Here is a 22,871-nt window from a genome sequence, read left to right as displayed (position 1 = left end):
TCAGGGCTCCCGGCAGAGGCTCGGACAGAAGCCCAGAGGGCGGGGCGTCCCCCAGCTGCCGTTGCCCGCCCCGTGGGACTAGGGATTGCCGGAGATCTCGGAGAGGACCGGGGCGGGGGAACTTCCAAAGGCGGGTCCGGCGACCCGGAGGGGAAGCGCCGGAGCTCCGCCAGGCAGCAGACAAAACTCTCTGTCTGCCGGTAGCAGAGGGGCCACGCTGAGCATTCAGTGCTCCCGGCAGAGGCCCGGAGAGAAGCCCAGAGGGCGGGGCGACCCCCAGCTGCCGTTGCCCACCCGGTGAGGCTAGGGATTGCCGGAGATCTCGGAGAGGACTGGGGCTGGAGAGAGTTCCAGAGACCCAGCTTAGTAGCCTAGGGGGAAACCCTACAGGCTCACAGAAGCCTTAGGGAAAGCCTCTGCACAGCATCAGTAGAAGGCACCCAGCCGCCAGCCACAAGGCTGGAAGACCCCAGGGCAAAAGCAGCATAGCTAGGTGTACTAACCACAGACTGTAGAAGATGCCAATAGCTCTCCTGCGACCCATAGAGGACAAGTGAGATTTGGTGGGTGCCGACAGCAACCGAGCGACAAATAAAAGTGATCCCACCCCTGGCCGCTGGAAAAGCCCATAACACCGTTGCAGACCCCAAGGAGAGAGCGCATCTAGGTGGGCAACAACAGTAGGCACCTGCAGCCTGAAGCCCCCCGTGACGGCCCCCACGGCAGAGGAGGGAATCCAAAGGGCCACTGTGGCTACGAAGAGGGGCCCAGGCCCAGTTAGCAACTACGGACAGGGTTCCTGGTTGGTGAAGTATAAACAGCTGCTCCCCCCACCGCAGCAGCTGAAACAAGTGAAAGGAGCAACTAAACTCTATCTCCATGCGGAGGCACAAATCAACATCATCAAGCAATATGAAAAAATACATTAAATCTCCAGAACAGAAAGAAAGTAACAAATACACAGAAATCAATCCCAAAGAAAATGAGATATATAACCTAAATGATGATGACTTCAAAACAGCCATCATTAAAATACTCACTGAGTTAAGAGAGAATTCTGACCGACAACTCAACGAGTTCAGGAGCTATGTCACAAAAGAGTTTGATACGATAAAGAAGAACCAAACAGAAATACTGGAAATGAAGAACACAATAGAGGAGATTAAGAAAAATCTAGATGCTCTGAACAGTAGGGCCGATAATATGGAGGAAAGAATTAGCAATTTGGAAGATGGCAATATAGAATTGTTGCAGGCAGAGGAGGAGAGAGAAGCAAGACTTAAAAGAAATGAAGAAACTCTCCGAGAATTATCAGACACAATTAGGAGATGCAACGTAAGGATTATAGGTATACCAGAGGGAGAAGAGAAGGAGAAAGGGGCAGAAAACCTATTCAAAGAAATAATGGCTGAGAACTTCCCAAATCTGGTGAGGGAGATGGATCTTCAGGTGACAGAAGCCAATAGATCTCCAAACTTTATCAATGCAAGAAGACCAACTCCACGGCATATAGTAGTGAAGCTAGCAAAAGTCAACGACAAGGAGAAAATATTAAGGACAGCCAGGCAAAAGAAACTAACCTACAAAGGAACCCCCATCAGGCTATCAGCAGATTTCTCAGCAGAAACTTTACAGGCTAGAAGAGAGTGGAATGATATATTCAAAAATCTGAAGGACAAAAACCTACAGCCGAGAATTCTCTACCCAGCGAAAATATCCTTCAAATACGATGGAGAAATAAAAACTTTCCCAGATAAACAAAAATTAAGGGAGTTCATTGCCACAAAACCTCCTCTTCAGGAAATCCTCAGGAAAACCCTCATTCCTGAAAAATCCAAAAAAGGAAAGGGGCTACAAAACCAAGAGCAGAGGAGATAAGTAGAAGGACAACAACAGAGAGTAGCAGCTCTACATCAGAACAGATTAAACCATGGGACGAGAAACAAAGGAAACTGAAGAAAACCGGAAAACAAGACACAAAATGGTAGTGGTAGGCCCCCACGTCTCAATAATCACTCTAAATGTAAACGGATTGAACTCCCCAATCAAAAGACACAGAGTGGCAGGATGGATCAAAGAACAAGATCCAACAATATGCTGCCTCCAGGAAACACACCTCAGCCCCAAAGACAAACACAGACTCAGAGTGAAGGGATGGAGAACAATACTCCAAGCTAATAATGAACAAAAGAAAGCAGGTGTCGCTATACTAATATCAGACAAGGTAGATTTCAAAGCAAAACAGATAAAGAAAGACAAAGAGGGACAGTATATAATGATAAAAGGGACTCTCCACCAAGAAGACATAACACTTATAAATATATACGCACCCAACACAGGAGCACCAAAATTTGTAAAGCAACTCTTAATAGAACTAAAAGAAGACATCAACAACAATACAATAATAGTAGGGGACCTCAACACACCATTAACACCAATGGACAGAACATCCAGACAGAAAATCAACAAGGAAATAATAGAATTAAATGAAAAATTAGACCAGATGGACTTAATAGATATATATAGAACACTTCATCCAAAAACAGCAGGTTACACATTCTTCTCAAGTGCACATGGAACATTCTCAAGGATTGACCATATTTTGGGAACCAAAGCAAACATCAATAAATACAAGAGAGTTGAAATAATATCAAGCATCTTTTCTGATCATAACGCTATTAAACTAGAAATCAACTACAAGAAAAAAGCAGAGAAAGGTGCAAAAATGTGGAGACTAAACAACACGCTTCTCAACAAACAATGGATCATTGAAGAAATTAAAGAAGAAATCAAATATTATCTGGAGACAAATGAAAATGAGAACACGACATACCAAATCATTTGGGATGCAGCAAAAGCAGTCCTAAGAGGGAAATTCATCGCAATACAGGCTCACCTCACTAAACAAGAAAAAGCTCACGTAAGCAACCTCAAACGACACCTAACAGAACTAGAAAAAGAAGAACAAACAAGGCCCAGAGTCAGTAGAAGGAGGGAAATAATAAAAATAAGAGCAGAAATAAACGATATTGAAACAAAAAAGACAATAGAAAGGATCAATGAAACAAAGAGTTGGTTCTTCGAAAGCATTAACAAAATTGACAAACCCCTAGCCAGACTCACCAAGAAAAGAAGAGAGAAATCGCAAATTAATAAAATCAGGAATGACAGAGGAGAAATCACAACAGATACCAATGAAATACAAGAGATCATAAGAGAATACTATGAAAAACTATATGCCAACAAATTGAACAACCTGGAAGAAATGGACAAATTCCTAGACTCCTACAATCTCCCCAAACTGAATCAGGAAGAAATGGAGAATCTGAATAGACCAATCACAAGTAAGGAAATAGAAATGGTAATCAAAAACCTCCCCAAAAACAAGAGTCCAGGACCAGACGGCTTCTCCGGAGAATTCTACCAAACATTCAAAGAAGACTTAATACCTATTCTCCTCAAACTGTTCCAGAAAATTGAGAAAGATGGAGAACTCCCTAACACATTCTATGAAGCCAACATCACTCTGATCCCCAAACCTGACAAGGACAACACAAAGAAGGAGAACTACAGGCCGATATCACTGATGAACATAGATGCAAAAATCCTCAACAAAATTTTGGCAAACCGATTACAGCAATACATCAAAAAGATTATACACCATGATCAAGTGGGATTTATACCAGGGACACAGGGATGGTTCAACATCCGCAAGTCAATCAACGTGATGCACTACATTAACAAAATGAAAACCAAAAACCACATGATCATCTCAATAGATGCAGAGAAAGCATTCGACAAGATCCAACACCCATTTATGATAAAAAACCCTCAGTAAAATGGGTATAGAAGGAAAGTACCTCAACATAATAAAGGCCATATATGATAGACCCACAGCCAACATCATACTCAATGGACAAAAGCTGAAAGCCATCCCTCTGAGGACAGGAACAAGACAAGGGTGCCCACTTTCACCACTCCTATTCAACATAGTTCTGGAGGTGCTGGCCAGAGCAATTCGGCAGGAAAAAGAAATAAAAGGAATCCAAATAGGTAACGAAGAAGTAAAACTCTCGTTGTTTGCAGACGACATGATCTTATACATAGAAAACCCCAAAGAATCCACAGAAAAACTATTAGAAATAATCAACAACTACAGCAAAGTAGCAGGGTATAAAATTAACGTGCATAAATCAGTAGCATTTCTATACACTAACAATAAACTAACAGAAAAAGAACTCAAGAACTCTATCCCATTCACAATCGCAACGAAAAGAATAAAATACCTTGGGATAAACTTAACCAAGGAAGTGAAGGATCTATACAATGAAAACTACAAGACTTTCTTGAAAGAAATAGGCGATGACATAAAGAGATGGAAAGACATCCCTTGCACATGGATTGGAAGAATAAACATAGTTAAAATGTCCATACTACCTAAAGCAATATACAGATTCAATGCTATCCCAATCAGAATCCCAAGAACATTTTTCACAGAAATTGAACAAACAATCCTAAAATTCATATGGGGCAACAAAAGACCGCGAATTGCTAAAGCAATCCTGAGCAAGAAAAACAAAGCCGGCGGAATCACAATCCCCGATTTCAAAACATACTACAAAGCTACAGTGATCAAAACAGCATGGTACTGGTACAAAAACAGGTCCACAGATCAATGGAACAGAATTGAAAGCCCAGAGATAAAACCACACATCTATGGACAGCTAATCTTCGACAAAGGAGCAGAGGGCCTACAATGGAGAAAAGAAAGTCTCTTCAACAAATGGTGCTGGGAAAACTGGACAGCCACATGCAAAAGATTGAAAATTGACCATTCTTTTTCACCACACACCAAAATAAACTCAAAATGGATCAAAGACCTAAAGATTAGGCCTGAGACAATAAGTCTTTTGGAAGAGAATATAGGCAGTACACTCTTTGACATCAGTTTCAAAAGAATCTTTTCGGACACTGCAACTCCTCAGTTGAGGGAAACAATAGAAAGAATAAACAAATGGGACTTCATCAGACTAAAGAGCTTCTTCAAGGCAAGGGAAAACAGGATTGAAACAAAAAAACAGCTCACTAATTGGGAAAAAATATTTACAAGCCACTTATCCGACAAAGGGTTAATCTCCATAATATACAAAGAACTCACACTGCTTAACAACAAAAAAACAAACAACCCGATCAAAAAATGGGCAGAGGACATGAACAGACATTTCTCAAAAGAAGATATGAATATGGCCAATAGACACATGAAAAGATGTTCATCATCGCTAATCATCAGGGAAATGCAAATCAAAACTACACTAAGATATCACCTTACCCCCGTTAGATTGGCAAAAACATCCAAAACCAAGAACGACAAATGTTGGAGAGGTTGTGGAGAAAGAGGAACCCTCATACACTGTTGGTGGGAATGCAAACTGGTACAGCCACTATGGAAAACAGTATGGAGATTTCTCAAAAAGTTAAAAATAGAAATACCCTATGACCCAGCCATCCCATTACTGGGTATCTATCCTAAGAACCTGATATCAGATATCTCAAGAGTCCGTTGCACCCCTATGTTCATTGCAGCATTATTTACAATAGCCAAGACGTGGAACCAGCCTACATGCCCAGAAACTAATGATTGGATAAAGAAGATGTGGTATATATACACAATGGAATACTACTCAGCCATAAAAAAAGACGAAATTGGCCCATTCACAACAATGTGGATGGACCTCGAGGGTATTATGTTAAGCGAAATAAGTCAGTCAGAGAAAGACGAACTCTATATGACTCCACTCATAGGTGGAAATTAGTATATTGAGAAGGAGATCTGATTGGTGGTTACCAGGGAAAAGGGGGGGTGGGGGGAGGGTACGGAGGGGGAAGTGGTGTACCCACAACATGACTAACAAAAATGTACAACTGAAATCTCACAAGGTTGTAATCTATCATAACATTAATAAAAAAAAAAAAAAAAAAATTTAGAACCTGAAGTTCTAAGAAAGAACACCAAGAGAGTTAGGTCAAGCTGGAAATCATAACTTTGTTGTAGAATTCCAAAAACAAAAGGACACATTGCTTGCTGCTCCCGGAGGAGCATTTATTCCAATAGTCTCTATCGTACAACTGGTCGGACTTCTGGAACCATTTAAGCCATCTGCTCGACTGCCTCGGGGGATGCCTACCCTCGCATTGGGTTTGTTTTAATAGAACAAACTTTCTATCTGTTAGTTATCCACTTTAGAATTAAAAGCTCGGATTCAACAGTTAAGCCATTTTACAACATATCCAGAACAGATGCCATTGATCCCCATCCTGTGCAATGCAGGCACTCTCTCCATACCAGGAACTTAGCCTACTAAATCAGACACGCACACAACCCTCATTTCTGCAAGACTTCAGCATGGATGAAAAGATCCTAAAAGATGCACTGCTATACTTGAAGAAATGTGGAAGAAAACTGTACGCGTCTGAAGGCCCCTTGAGAAGAACAGATTCCGGGGCAATCATGTGGGACCTCATAAAGTATAAATCCTGGCAGATCAATTTAGTTTTCTCAGGGACATTGTGGTCAGTCAAATCGATGGAGAGGAAGCCAAGGGTGTAATCTGCCCTTACTTTACAAAGATCTTAGGTCCATGCTTACAAGAACACTTATCAAGAAATGGAAAATAAGTTTCTTCAGGGGCACACAGGTTTGGGCAGTGCTAAGATGAGACACAGCTCCTCCACGAGGCTCTGGCGTTATTTCTGCTTGAGATGCTGGCCTCACTTCCATGACAGTGTGGGGAGGTGAAGGAAAGGGATATGCAGCACGTGTTGCTGTGGTGCCCAGGGTGCCTTCTTCTTACAAGGAATAGGAGGGAAGTAGGATGCAACAGCAATATCGAATGTTTGTGTATGACCTTTGAAGTTTACAAAGCATATTGCATGAAAAATGCCTCCAGGAGTGTGTATGCGTGTGTGTATGTGTATGTGTGTGGTGAGGGGGTGGGTGGGAAAGGTAGGGAGATCAGAAGCAGCAAAAGACCAGAAGGTCCTTTGAATGAATTTCCTTTTGATCCTCACATCTTTAATGAGCAAGTTTTCTGTGCCCAGAAATGCCTTGCGCTAAGAATATTGGATGAAGCAAAGAAGTTCAACCATTCTCCTTGACCTGCAGGATGTTACAGTAACCGAACTTGCTTGGTGGGAGGGATTTTGCCTCATAGGTCGTTATGCTTGCACCCAATTCAATTGAGATGGCTGAAGAACCTTACCTGTGCCACTCATGGAGCACCCATCCTACAGAAGGCAAGTGGCCCAGGTGTGTCATCTGTTGGCCTCTGTGAGACTTGTAACTTCGTGTGTTGGTTGCCTGCTTTGGATAGTTAGGTCCTTAAGGACAAGGACAGTATGTTTCCTGTCTTCCTGTTCCCGGTGCTTACCAGCATGGTGCCTAACAAAGGTTTTGGGGAGAGAGGACAGAAGGCAGGGAGGGAGGGAATGTGCTGAACTCAAGAACCCAATGTAGGCCAGCCAGTTCCAGCAGCTAGATGTGGTAGAGGGAGAGGAAACAGAGGAAAGGTGGGGATCAGGTGTTGGCAACAAAGCGGCAAAATTCTACAGGGATGAGAGTAAGAACCCAATACTGAAAGCATTCTGAGTTCAGGACTGGGAGGAAGCAACAAAGAGGCCATGCCAGGCAGTTAGGATAAGCAGGTCCCAGCATCTCCTAAGTACCTTGGACAGTGTTCTGGGGGCTCTTGCGGGAGTGCCTCTGCCCCTCCTCCTGGGCTACAAGAAAGTCACTGGGAATCTGGTATTTGATAACACCAAGCAGCCCAGCACCATCTCTAAAATTATCTTCTGCCTCATTATCTCTTGTAATATTTTCATAAGGCAAACTTGGGTGAAATGAATAGCCTGGGCTGCTTTCTTTTGTGTTAGTCTTACTTCCTCTAGACTATTATATCTGTTATTTTATGCTCTTTACAGTTCTGACAGTGTATGACACAAACTCGGTGCTTCACAACCTCTAGGTAGAGAGATTCTCTGTATCCCTGATGGAAATGCTATGGAGTCCATTCTACTTCCTGGTTCCTTTCAGGCCAAGTGCCATCTGTAGGGCAGCTGGGCTTTGGACAATACCCCCTAAGGTGCGTTTTCATTCCCTCCCCTGCCAGGGAAGTTGTCTTTTGGTTTGGAGCTGGGGGCTAAGAGCAAAAATGAGTTCTAAGGATATTGGTAAGCTTCATCCTGGGAATTGGGTCTATAATAGATGTTAGGCAAAGGATGCTGAGGTAAATATCTGGGCCTGAGGAGGAAGCCAGGCTGAAAGTGGAAGAGGAAAAGGGAGAACCTGGGCAAAGGAATGCAAGAGGCTGTATAACTCGGTGGGTCAGTGGAAAGTGTTCTGGACTGTTCCAGAGATGTGATCTTGATGCTTATTGCTAGATCTACTTCTGGTTCACATTTGAGTGAGTGTATGCATTTAAAGAGGCCAGCACAGGGGTAAAGCATCCATTTCTCAGGAGGGGACAAGGAGAGAGAGGGATTTTCCTTTAGCTTAAGCTCCTGACATGCAGACAGAGAATGATCTTCTCTAGGATGGGTCACAGCTAACCCCCTCCTGTCCTTGGGAGAGAATAGACTTGCATGACTTTGCAAAATCTCCACTTGTATTTCAATTGCTGCCAAAAGATAGCCTTCTAACCTGTTTGTACAGAGCAAAATGAGTATTTCAGAACAGGAAACATCATCCTGTGCACAGAAGGTAGCCATTCGGAACCCTGAAGTGCTTGACGCAATATAGTATGTTTTTAGGGAAAACTCAATTTGGTGTCACAACCAAATATATGCCTGTCATTAAGTGCTCTTTGACTTTTGTCCATGGAGATGGAGAGAATGTTCTTAAAGGGAAAGAAAGAGCTTCGTACTGATGTTGCCTAGCAACTAAAACCTCATTTTTTTTTCAATTTGTTGTTTTTAAAAATTCTACATCATGTTAACTTAATCTGGGTCTGAGGCATATGGTTCCTGACTGTGTTTAATGGCTGCTGAACACACACAAGAAGATGGAAACACTTCCTTCTGGGCATTGAACTTCCCAACCGGGCTACAGGGTCTAGGAGCAATTGTCATCACCCTGAGGAATATGTACAAATTGGGCAGAACGTGACCATCAGAGACAATCCTGAGCAACTGTCCCCCAAGTTGGGGATCAGCTTCTCTGGTCCTATACTGAAGGCTGAAGACTGGGGCTTCTTTCCTTCTTTACTAGACCCTCTCTGGCTCTGGACTTCAATCCGTGGGTGCCACATCTTTATCAGCCAGGTCCACATTTGGTCTCAGTTTTGGTCCCTTTGCTTGATGACTTGGTGTGGTGGTGCCTACACTGACTCTTCTGTGATTATAAAGTATGGACCTGGACTGGCAATTTAGGAGACTTGGGTTCTAATCCTAGCTCTGCCATTGACTTGCTGACTGAACTTGAGTAAGTTGCTTGGTGCATCAGTTAGGATAGGTAAACTGTGTTGCAGAAACAAATAAATCCTGAAATCTCTGTGGCTTTATGCTACAAATGTTGGCTTCCTGCTTATGTGAAGTCTGATGAGCACTGGGCAGCTCTCCAGGGCATCTTTCTTCCATGGATAATTCAGAGATCCAGGGAGTTTTCAGATTGAGGTTCCACCATCTCAACATCGGGGCCACCGAGGGGAAAGGGAGATGGGGGGCACGTGAGCTCTTCACTATTTTAGCCAGGAAGCGACATGTCACTTCTGCTTATAGTGCATGGGCCAGAACTGGTGACATGACCACAACCTAACTTCAGGAGAGACTGGGAAACATAGCAAAACATCTGGAATATTTGGTGAAGAGAAGCCATCCCTGCTGTCTTGGTATGTCTGAACCTCACTCTAGTCACCTGCAAAATGACAGGGTTGGACTAGATAATTCCTAGGAGCCCTTTTATAGCTGCAAATATCTAGGAGGCCGTGACTAACCACAGCACCATGATTCCAGATTACGTATTCAAACTTCTCCTCTAAGCATAGTTCTATTTTTAAAAGGAATAGATTAGCATTATCTTCACCCACTCACTTTATTGTCCCAAATTGAATAGTCTCACTTCTCTCACCATAAAAACTATTCCTTAGTTTTAGAAAAATCACACAAATTAGAAAAAAAATGTTTCTACAGGCTAACTTCTTTCAAAAGAAGTTCTTCAGTTGGAAGGATTTAAGAAAATTCGAATCATTTATTGTCCTAACTACTTCTTAAGCAGATGTTGAAAACAATCTACAGTATGTACAAACAATGCATTTTTCACCAAGGAAGACTTCTATTTGACTTTCTGTATTAAAGGATTATAAAGTTATCCCTAAATTAGTGCTGAATTCTCAGAGAAGTAAGCAATTTTAAATGAAGAGCAGATAGAAAGGAAGGAAAATTCAGGTTTATTTCTTTTTTTAACGAAAGATATGCCAGCGAAAATCTACAAATAAATACTTATAATTTCTTCCTTGTCCTCTGGTAAGAGATTTCTGGCAGCTTGGTTAGGACCGTGAGCATCTCTCCTTTGATGACAGCCTGCCACCTGGCATCGACAGTGGATGAACCCACATTCTACGTGTCATTCAGTTCTACGCGGCGTCTACAGTCCTTTATGTTCTATGGACGGATGGAAACATTTCCTAAATTCCTCTTCTGGAGGATCATTATTTAGCAAGTACATCCAAATCAAATGACTTCCAGACCTATTCTTCCATTTTGAATTTTTTAGCAGAGTTGGTTTTGATTTAGCATGCTATCTGCATTTTTGAAATTCCATACATCCCTCTTCCTCTAGGATAGGGCATTCTCATTGTTCGTTACTCTCAATGGTGGTTTTCAAACATGGATGAAAGCTATTTAACTCTCTTCCCATCAAGAGCCTCAGCGTCTGCCTCTGCCTCTTCAATCAGGGCGGGTTTGTGTTCTTTGATCAATACAGTGTGGCTATAACGATGGAGCACGACTTCTAAAGTTTGATCATAGCAGGCCATGCTGCTTTTGCCTTGCTCATTGGGACACATGGTCTTGGAGCCCTGAGCTGCTACGTAAGAAGTCTGACTGCTCAGAGGCCACCATGCTGTGAGATGCCCAGGACACGTGGAGAGGCCATGTGCAGGGGATCTGGCCAATGATCCCAGCTCAGTCTAGCCTTTGAATCACATTGGCCGAGGTACAGGGCGTGTGTCTGAAGAAGCCTCCAGGAGATCTTATCTTCCAGACATTCAAGTCTTCCCCGTAAAGTCTGCGGACTTTGTGGAGCAGATGCAAACATTCCTATTTGTCTGAAATCCTGACCCAGAATCTGAAGGTATAATAAAATGGTGGTTACCAGGACAGTTACCATCTCTGCTGGCTTAGAGTTTGGAGTATGCATTATCACGCTTTTTGCCCGTTTATAAGTGGAAAATCTTAATGTATTTAGCAGCAAAATCCAAGCATTTAGGTAGACATTTTCTTCAAGGCCATATGCAAAAACAATATAATTTTACTTGACTTCTTGCTTCTCTACTGCATGAAATTCTTATACTTGAGGGCATGGATTGGATCTTTTCATCTCTGCATGCTAGAGTCTGGCACTCAGGAGGCATTTAGCACATGTTAATTGAGTGGAAAAACATAGATATTGACACCAACATTGACAGATGTTGCTAAGAGACTTTTGTGTTAACCAGAATGGCTAAGAATTTAAATTATGAGGTTAAAGAATCCATTCCAATCGTCAGTACCAGGGGTTGGCAAACCACTGCCATGGACCACATCTACTCCCTCACAATTTTTATTTTTATAAACAAAGTTTTATTAGAACACAGTCATGCCCATTCATTTACGTATTGCCTATCACTGCTTTTGTGTTACAACAGCAGAGTTCAGTAGCTGTGTCAGAGACTGGACAGCATGGAGAGTATAAATGTATTTGGTATCAGACGCCCTTTCGAGAAAAACTTTGCCAACTCCTGACTTAGACAACCTGAATGTTTACCCAGTAGCTCACAGAATCATTGAGAGTTAGTGTAGACTCCAACAGTGGTTCTCAAACTTGAGTGAGCATCAGAGTCACCTGGAAGGCTTGTGAAAGCAGAGTGCCTGGCGTCATCCCTCAAGTGTCAGTAGGTCTAGGGTGGGGTCTGAGAATTTGCTTTGAACAAGTTCCCGGTGGTGTCCATGCTGCTGGTCTGGGGATCATACCTTGAGAAGGACTGGAGTCACAGAAATATGAATGAAGAGAGACACTGAAAGTGCTACTCCTGGTTCTGCTCTGCCTCTCTGTCTGGATGATCTTGAATAAGAATCTAATTTCCTCATCTGTAAATTTAGGAGACTGGCCTAAAGCCGGCCTTCACGGGACTAGTGTCTCAACATACTGATTCCCTCAGCCCTGGGGCAGGCTAGGCAAGGCTTTGAGCCAGTCCCTCCTGCCCCAAGCAACCTCCCTCATTTATCCCAGAATGCTTTACAAATACGATCATTTTCTACACGTGCTATGACACATAAGAGACTGGGAAGTGTTGGACCAGAGGAATTTTCAGGTCTTCTTAGTTCTGAAATTCTATGGATTTAGATGTTTTGATTGATAAACACCCCCATCTCAAATACATATTGATCAACGTCCACTGAGTGTGGCACTTGGCCCACACTGTGCATGTGTGGTTTGTGTGTTTCTTTCTCATAAATCAGATTCTATAGATGCTTTCCTACCTTGTTGCTCACTTTTTCTCAGCCTGAGATCAGGCGTCTGCTAGCCTCTTCTGAAGCACATGGATCTGACATTCATTCCGTCATTCAACACTTCCTTGGCACTTCCTCGATGCTGGGGGCTGCCTGCATTTATTCCTTCTGCCCTTTAACAACACCATCTATACCTCCAATAGTGATGTGGCCAGAAAGTGAGGCCGTGGTACCTTTCCAACAGAGACAAAAATCAGAGAGAGCTGTAAAGAGACAAGAAATCTTCTTTTCCTTCCATCATGAGAATTCTCCCTGGCATGTTGTAACATAGTAAATGTTGATTAAATGAACAAATAAACAGATGACATAGTGTGGTGCATATAGAGCAATATGATCAAACATCACTACTACTGTCTACAGTGCAGGGTCTCTCTCTCTATATGTATGTGTGTATGTATATATATGTATGTATGTATGAGTACACACATATGTATATACAAACATACATGTAGACACATATACATACTTGTTAAAGTCACTGCTGTGCTGAGTCCACTCCGAGTTGTTTCTATGTGCTTCAGTATGTATTGAGTACCTACTAAGCTCAAGTTTGTGTAAGATGTTGTATAAAGGAAAGCTCAACCCAGCTATTATTTTCAGTGAGCTTACAGTTTTGCTCTATAATTATTCTTTGGAAAACTAGCTAAGAGAGGAGGTGGGTGAAAACTCTTTGCTGAGAAACCATCTTTTGTTGCAGGATTGGTTCATAGTCTTTCTGTCTTGTGCCTCCAAATGATATCAAAATGGAAGTAATTTGTTCCATGGTGAGCGTGAGTCATCGTCTAGTGAAGTGGGCACTGTGAGCTCCAGAGGTGGCACAGCTAGAACACAATTTATGAAAGTAGAAAGCCAAGGCTGGAAGGAAGCCTGCTCCAGAATAAGCTGAATGATCAAAGGTACACAATGTACCTTTCTGTGCTGAGAAGCTCTCTGGTTTTGTTGTTTATATGGGTTTAAAAGGCCATTTCTAACTTTTGGCATTACAGCTTCACTTTTGCAGGGATTTGCACATTTGCTGTCTGTGACTAAATGTTTGATTTGCCACCCAATTTTAACCAGACATAATTGACACCAAATGATTGATCTGATAAATATTTACTGAACATCTACTATATGATAGATGCTGGTGTATCTACAGAGATGAATAAGATATGATTCCTATTCTCAGACTGGTGGAAAAGGAAAAAAACAACCACCCATAAGCAGTCTGACAAGATAAATCCTAAGAAAAGGCAGAAGGAAGAACTAACCACCTGGGCAGCCAGGGACACTCTCACGGGGAAAAACACATTTGAGATCTGACATCTGAAAAGGTTTCATATATTCTGTGGTCCATTAGAATAGCCTTCAACATAATTAGTGAATTTTTAGATTAAGATCAAAGCCTGGAAAATAGGATTGTAAATGGATACTGCTATTCACTAATATGACTATATTTTAAAGGGGTTGATCTTTTTACTATAAAAGAAATATGTTGTGTACCTTCCTGAGTGTGGATAGGCTAAGATGGGTCTGAAGAAGTGTCTGGGAATAGACATGGAAAGATTTAAGTGTTTCTGCATAGTAGAGGGAAAAGAATTGGGAGCCAGAGGGATTAATAGGGAAGAGCAATGAGAGGGAAAGGAGGAAGTGAGAAGCCAGTTAGATCATGGAGATTTGGTCTCTAAGTGGCCTAAAGTGGCCAGTGGAAAAGAATCCAAGTAGTCGAGTGGTCTAATGATGTAAGGTCATGGTTGTCCAATGTTCTATTTGAAGTTGGCTGCATTGTTGAGATGTAATGCTGAGTCTTCCTAAATCTTCATTAAACTAACACATGCACACAACTGCTTTGTATGGGTAGTAATTCTATTGAAAGCTAGTTAAGAGCTATCTCCCGTGGCTGGCTCATTATGGTGAAGGAGAAAGAGCATGAGCAAGACGTCAAGAAATTCCAAAGGGAAATGAATTCACAGTTGAAGAGTTCTCAGTCCAGAGGTAGATCTGAGACTATGAGCTCCTCTGAAATTTGCTAAAACCCTGGCAAGAGCATTGAACTTCAACCAGGAATGAGGGCTCATGGCAATTTTATCCAAATATTGGAGGGGTGTGGTGGTTACGGCAGCTAATATCCAGGTTTCAAACTAGAAATACTGAATACTCTTCTGTGCTGGCGCCTTATATAATAATAAATACTTAGTGACATTGTATAGGATAAAATAAAGCCTTGACACAAAAGTTAGATTCTCTTGGGCCTGGCCCATGGCTGAGTGGTTAAGTTTGTGTGCTCCGCTTTGATGGCCTGGGGTTCATAGGTTCGGATCCTGGGTGCAGACCTAGCACTGCTCGTCGAGCCACGCTGAGGTGGTGTCCCACATAGAGGAACTAGAAGAACCTACAACTAGGATATGCAACTATGTATTGGGGCTTTGGGGAGAAAAAAAAAAAAAGAAGATTGGCAACAGATGTTAGCTCAGGGCCAATCTACATCACCAAAAACAAAACAAAACAAGTTAGATTCTCTAAATCTGAGATACCAAATTATTCTGGAACACATGAATTTTTTGTACCATTTTTCACTTTATTCTGCTCATACGCATTTTGGAATGAGGTGAGGAATAAACAAATGAATGAACAAACAAATAAGAACAGTTACAAATAAGCTTCTTTTGAGACATTCACTTTGGCAGCATTGGTTAATTGTGTGGGTTTTGATGTGAATTCCCCTGATCCTTGGCCAAGCACACTGATTTTGTCACACGTGATTTATTGCAGCTTTTAGATTGGTAAATATCTTTCACATTGGAAATTGCCGTGTTTGGCAATGTGCAGCTTAAGTATAAATTAGGAATTTGTTTCTATCAACTCGATCAAGTGTTGGAGGAAGTCCCATAATTTGTCTTCTGGAAAGCAAAACAAAATGTTTTCTCTAGAGGCATAACGTGAATCTTTCAATAGAATATTTATTGAAGGCCTACTATGGGCAAAGAACCATTCCAGGGGCTGAGGGAGAAACAGACGTGCTGATGCTTTTCTTGAGGTGGTAACTTGGAAGCATGACCCATAGATGATACTCAGCAACACAATAAATATAAAGAGTCAGATGAATAGTAGAAGCATTAGGTACTCATGGGTCTCAGAGCAGATGAGCAAAATGTTGGCTGGGGAGTGAGAGATACCTCTTAAGAGATTTGAGTTATGAACTGCATTGTGAAAATATTTTTTATTTTTTGGAAGCTTTTTTGAGTTAGAATTGGCATCAATAAACTGTACATATTTAAAATGTAAAACTTGACCTATTTTGGCATATGTATACCCATGAAGCCATCCTAAAATTCAAGATGATGATTATATTCATCGCTCCTAGAAGTTTCCTTATGCTCTCTGTGATTCCTCCCTCTCACACCTTCCTTGCTCCAAGCAGTCACTGATCTGCTTTCTGTCGCTAGAGTTTGCACTTGTTAGAAAGTTTTATGTGGCTTCTTTTAAGTAGTACAATTGTTTTGAAATTCCTCCAAGTAGTTTCAGGTATCAGTAATTCACTCTTTTTTATTGTTGGGGAGTAACCCATTACATGGATGTATCACAATTTTTTTATCTGTCTGTCTGCTCATGGACTCTTAGATTGTTTCTAGTTTTTGGTTGTTACTAATAAAGATGCTATGAACACACATGAACAAGTCTTTGGTGGACATACACTTTTATTTCTCTAGGTAACTACCTAGCAGTGCAATGGCTGGGTCAAGTGATCAGTGCCTAAGAAACTGTCAAACTATTTTCTGAAATTTTCCATTTCTAAAATGATTGTACCATTTCGCATTGCCATCAGCAGCATATGAGAATTCCATTTGCCCTGCATCCACATCAGCACTTGGTATGATTCATCTTTTTAATTTTAGCTATTCTAATAGACATGTAGTGGTATCTCATTATAGTGTTTTGTGTCTTTTTTTGAGGAAGATTAGCCCTGAGCTAACATCTGCTGCCAATCCTCCTCTTTTTTGCCAAGGAAGACTGGCCCTGAGCTAACATCGGTGCCCATCGTCTTCTATTTTATATGTGGGAGGCCTGCCACAGCATGGTTTGACAAGCAGTGTGTAGGTCCGTACCTGGGATCCAAACCAGCAAACCCCTGGCCACCAAAGCAGAACGTGAGAACTTAACTGCTGCGCCACTGGGTCACTCCCTCATTATGGTTTTAATTTGTGTTTGCCTAATGTCTAAGGATGCTGAGTACTTTTTCCCGTGTTTATTTACAATCCTAATATCTTCTTTGGTCAAGTGTCTATTGAAGTCTTCTGTCCACTTTTTATGAGGTTTTTTGTTTTATTATTGAGTTCTGAGAGTTCTTTATATATTCTGGATTCAAGCCCTTCATCAGGTATGTAATTTCATGTATTTTATCTCAGTCTGTGGCTTGTCTTTTCATTCTTATTATAGTGTCTTTTGAAGAACAAAAGTTTTAAATTTTGATGTAGTCCGATTTATGAAGTTTTATCTTTTTGGTCATGCTTTTGGTGTCATATCTAAAACATCTTTGATGAAGTCAGCCCTATGAGCCAGTGATTAAGTTCGCGCACTCTACTTTGGTGACCCAGGGTTTTGTTGGTTTGGATTCTGCACATGGACCTAGCACCACCCATTGGGTCATGCTGAGGCAGCATTCCACATAGCAAAGCCAGAAGGACCTACAACTAGAATATACAACTATCTACTGGGGGGCTTTTGGTAGAAGAAGAAGAAGGAAAAAAAAGATTGGCAACAGATGTTAGCTCAGGGTCAATCTTAAAAAAAAACCTTTGGCTACCCCAAGGTCACAGTCTTTCTCCTGTCTCCCTTTAGAAGTTTTGCAGTTTTAGGTTTTGCATCAAGGGCTATGACCTGTCTTGAGCTATGAACTAAATTGTAATGAAGAAGGAGGAGGGTAATAAAATATATAAGAGCAAAGGGCTAGAGGCTGGTGGTTCCAAAGCGTGATCTGGGGATAGTGAGGTGACTGGCTTGGATGGAACTCAGACACTATGTGCTCTCTGCACTGCAGTCCCATGACTTCCTCTCAGTTCTGTGAACATGTGAAGCTCCTTCTGCACATACTATTCTCTAGGCTTGGGATGATCTGCCCCTTGCTGAGCCTGGCCAACCCTAACATATACTTTGGTTCACAACACTAGCGTCTGTTACTTAAGCCTTGTCTGACTGTTCAGACCAAGGCTGCCATGTTGCACAACTCCATTCTGTGTGGATGGTTCCCCTGGAGTGCAAAGTTCCACTTAACTAGCTCAAAAACCTTGTTATACACTTGCATGACACACACAACTTTTCCTACCTAGTGTTTATTTCCATTTGTATTTGTGTAGTTGTGTCAATATTTGATTAAAATCTCTTTCCCCCATAGACGATATGCTTCTTGAGGGTAGGATCTACACTTCTTTCTTTATTAATGAGTCTCCACTGACCAGTACAGTGCCTGGTGCATACTAGATGCTTCATGAATATTTGTTGAAGGAAAGAAGTAAAGAAGAAGGGAGGGAGGAAGGAAGGATTGCACATAACACTAGGAATTAGAGTCAGATTGTTGAAAATGCCTCACTAAATAATTTGGGTTTTATTATAGGCAATGGGGTTCTATTTAAAGGGTTTAAACAGGGAAAATGGTATGAACAAAGCAATATTTTAGAATCTTGTTGGTGTGTAATGAGTGGATTAATGCATGAGGCAGAAGAAAATTTCAAAAAAACCCAAGAGCGTGTCTGAAATAGTTGGAGGAGCAGAGGGAGAAATGGATGAGGCAGCTGTTATCTAAGGAACAACCTACGGGATAGGTTAGCTGATGGGAACTGGAAAGAGTAAACGGGATAGAGCCAACGTTAACCGAGGAGAGGGAGCCCAGATAACTCGGGAATGATATTGTCAGTGGGGCAGAGATTCCATCCCAGGCCATTTGCCTCCTAAGTCTGCATTCTTTCCTTGGCACCTAAAAGCTGTCTTGGTGCGAGGTATTCTGGAGGGTGCTAAGAATACCTTTTGTGCGTGTCCTGGGAAGATCTGTCTACTGCCCTCTGTGCTCCTTGGTGGGCTGTTCCATACCAGTCGAGACTTTCAACTTATCTACTAGATTGGGAAGAAGAGCTGCCTGCTGGGGGAGCTTTGTGGCTTTGGACACAATTTATCTATAAAATGAGAATGATAAAATATAGGGTTAAAATAAGACAGTACATGTGAAACTGTCTGGCACACAGTGTCTAATTAATGTTATTTTCTTTTAGACTAAAATAACTGCAGCTTACAGCAAAAATTAAGAAGTTTGACAATACTAAATGTATGTGAGAATGTGGTTTCCCATACACAGCAGGTGGGCGAGTATTTGGTGTAATCCTTGTGGACAACTATTTTTCACTGTCTAATAAAATTGAAACTTCACATACTCTGATCCAGAAATTCTAACCCTATGTGTGTATCCAAATGCAACTAACTCATGTTCACGCCCACTGAGGGATATGTATAACGATGTTCGTAGATGTCCTATTTGTAACAACCAAAAAAGAAAAAAGGCAATGATAATGGACGTCCTCGTATTATTCCTTATTCCTGACTTTAAGAATGCTTCTTCATTAGCATAAGGCTAGTTTGCTCTGGATTGAGACAAAATTATTTGATCACGTTAAGAGAATATCTATTTCTATTTGCTTAAAAATCTTGAGTAAGAATGTATGTTCAATTTATCAAACACATTATCAGCATCACTCACAGAAATAATAATATAATTTTTATTCTTAGGATATGATATAGTGAAACATATTAATAAGTTTCTTTCAGCAGTATACATTTTCCACTTCCAGAATAAGCTCCATTAGGTCACATGTGTTACCCTACTATAGCTAGATATTATTTGATAATATTTTATGAAATACTTTTCTTATTAATATTTACACATAAGTATGATCTGTACTTTACTTTTCCTGTTAACTCTTTGCTGGGTGTTGATATAAATATCATTTCATTAAAAAGTACTTGGAAGTTGTCCTTTTTTCCCCCGTGGTCTAGAAGAGCTCAAATAATATTGGAAGTATGTGTTATTTAAAGATTTCTTAGAATTTCCCTGTGAAACGATCTGAGCCCATTACTTTTAAAATAGGAAGTTAGTGAGAGAGCTCTTTGAAAATTTTTTCTATTTCTTCTATAGAAACTGGTCTGTTAAGATTGACTATCTTGTCTGGAGCTGGTTTGGGTAAATTGTACTTTTCAAGAAAATTACACATTTTATCCAGCTTTTCAAATTTATTTGCACAGAGTTGAACAAAGAAGTCTATACAATTATTGTAATTTTCTATAGTTATAGATATTTCTTTCTTATTATTTAAAAAAATTTTTACGTATTTGTGGTTTCTTCCAGTTTTTCCTGTGGTTTGTTGCTATGTAACAAACCACTCCAAATCTCAATGACATAGAACAACAAACATTTATTTCTTGCTTGTGGATCTACAGGTTGGCTGCAACTCCACTAAGCTAGGCTGGACTCTAGCCTCCAGGTTCCAGGCTTCAGGCTCAAAGTTGCAGTTCTGATTCGTGTCTGCTCCACGTGTCTCTCATCCTCTCTAGTCCAGTGGCTACCTGGGGTCAGTTGCACAAGATGAATGGCAGGAGCACAGAGGACAAAAGGAAACATATGATACCTCTTCAGTCATTCAGCTTGGTACTTGCATGCTGTCATTTATAACCAAATTTTATTCGCTAACACAAACACCTGGCTAACCCCAACATCAGTGACTTGGGAAAATATACTCTGCCCTCTATAGTTGGTGTTACTGTAAAGTAACACGGCAAAGGAAGTAGCTATATAATTCTAATACTGAGTGGGCATAAAGAATTGAGGACAGCAATTTATTCTACCACAGCCCACTCTTTTTTTTTTTTTTAAAGATTTTATTTTTTTCCTTTTTCTCCCCAAAGCCCCCCCGTACATAGTTGTATATTCTTTGTTGTGGGTCCTTCTAGTTGTGGCATGTGGGACGCTGCCTCAGCGTGGTTTGATGAGCAGTGCCATGTCCGCGCCCAGGATTCGAACCAACGAAACACTGGGCCGCCTGCAGCAGAGCACGCGAACTTAACCACTTGGCCACGGGGCCAGCCCCCACAGCCCACTCTTTTATGTAATTTTTTACGTCCCCCTCATGGGCAAAATGTACTTACTTTTATACAAGACATGCCAAAGTCTCATCCAATTATGACATGTGGGATCTCGTTTATATTAGTTTTGAATTGGTTCCTCTTGACTGGGAGAATTGTGAATTTAAAGAGCAATTATTTCCTCTTGTTTATCTGCCATGCGACAATGGGGCGGGGCAGGCTGATGTCCACAAGCACATCTGTTCAAGAAGGGGCTGCAGAGGAGGCACAGGGCCCTCATTAGTCTATAGCAATACTCAAAGCCTGTGGGCAAGTATTGCCTGGCCCCTTTATCCCGGGAGTAGAACATTTCTCTTTACTAGCCTAAACTTTACTCCCTGGAGTGGGTACCGATTTTATTTCTCTCTATGGCCCTTGACTCTGCTTTCTGGAAGGTGCTTCCTTTATCATCATGTTCCTTAACCACTTCCGAAGCAGGCGTTAAAGAAAAGGCTATCTCAGCCTGTTTCCTGACAGTAGAAAGTTGGAGAGAACAAACGTTTTATGTCTTAACAATTATAGTCTTAATCCAGCACTTATGACAATTTAGTTCAATAAATTCTAAAAAGAAGAAAAAATACAGAAACATCCACTTAACACAATGCAATAATACTACACAATCAAAATAAAGATAGAAACTAAAAAGCCTCTATCAATTGGAAAATTTAAAATTCCCTCTTAAAGAACTTTTGACTCAAAGATCTGATATTAAAACCAAAATTTTGGAATATCTAGAAAGAAGTGATCATAAAAGTACTATATATCAGAACCCATGGATTCCATCCAAAGGATCCCAGGTAGATTGTTTCATCTGCATAAAATGCCTCTGGAAAAGTCTGTGGATACGGTCTTTTGATTTTCCCAGAGTATGTATAATTAATTCTGGAGAGAGAAGGATATCTGAAAAGAAGTATGGGTGTGGCTATCAACACAAGAGGGATCAAGTATCTAGAAAACTCACAAAGTTTTTGAGAGACCTGGATTATGGTTTATGTTCCATGAATAGTCTATTTTTTTGGTGCATAAATATTAAAAACTGTTGGATCTTCTTTTCAGATTGCCTGTCTTATTCTCAGTTAGTGTTTCTTGCTCCAACTTCAATCCTGTTTTCAACCTTACACAAAATGGAACTTGTGGTCCCCTCCTCTTCTTGGACTTTTGCCTTTTCTTGGTCCTTTGTCTATCCTTTAATACATATTCCTGCTTGAGCTCTGCTTTTGGCAGCCTTTCCATCTTCTTGGTGTTGTAGAGTTTTCTCCTGCCTAGTTTCACCACAAATGGAGTTTGCATTTTTGTTTGCTTGTTTTGTTTTTTTTGTTTTTGTTTTTATAATTGAGTTATTGATAGGTTACAATCTTGTGAAATTTCAGTTGTACATTAATGTTTGTCAGTCGTGTTGTAGGTGCACCACTTCACCCTTTGTGCCCACCCCCCACCCCACCTTTCCCCTGGTATCCACTAAACTGTTCTTAGTCCATAATTTTAAATTCCTCATATGAGTGGAGTCATACACAGATAATCTTTCTCTTGCTGGCTTATTTCACCTAACATAATTCTCTCAAGGTCCATCCATGTTATTGCAAATGGAATGATTTTGTTCTGTTTTGCAGCTGAGTAGTATTCCATTGTATATATGTACCACATCTTCTTTATCCATTTGTCTGTTGCTGGACACTTAGGTTGCTTTCATGTCTTGGCTATTGTAAACAGTTGGAGTTTGCATTTTTTATTTCTCATTTTCCTTGTGACTTTCGGGTGATTTGCAAGAAGGTAAGAGGATATTCTGACTTTATTTTTTAAATTTTTTTCTTTTGTGAGGAAGATTCACCCTGAGCTAACATCTGTGCCAATCTTCCTCAACGTTGTCTGTGGGACGCCTCCACAGCATGGCTGATGAGTGGAGCAGGTCCACACCTAGGATCCGAACCCGCCAACTCAGGTGGGTGAAGCGCAGCATGCAGAACTTT

At 41.1% G+C, this 22,871-nt stretch overlaps 1 long non-coding RNA gene across 4 annotated transcripts in view; it reads left to right on the top strand.

The window, feature by feature from the left end:
• LOC139076511 (uncharacterized) overlaps positions 1–22,871 on the top strand; it is a 135,465-nt gene that overhangs the window by 84,571 nt on the left and 28,023 nt on the right. For all 4 annotated transcript variants that reach the window (XR_011528213.1, XR_011528215.1, XR_011528212.1 and 1 more), the window contains exon 2: positions 22,727–22,843. This is a non-coding gene — a long non-coding RNA (uncharacterized lncRNA). The remainder of the gene's footprint in view (positions 1–22,726; positions 22,844–22,871) is intronic.

This window comes from Equus przewalskii, chromosome 16 (assembly GCF_037783145.1).
Source record: "Equus przewalskii isolate Varuska chromosome 16, EquPr2, whole genome shotgun sequence".
Taxonomy (NCBI): domain Eukaryota; kingdom Metazoa; phylum Chordata; class Mammalia; order Perissodactyla; family Equidae; genus Equus; species Equus przewalskii.
This window is presented reverse-complemented; position numbering and strand designations above follow the sequence as displayed.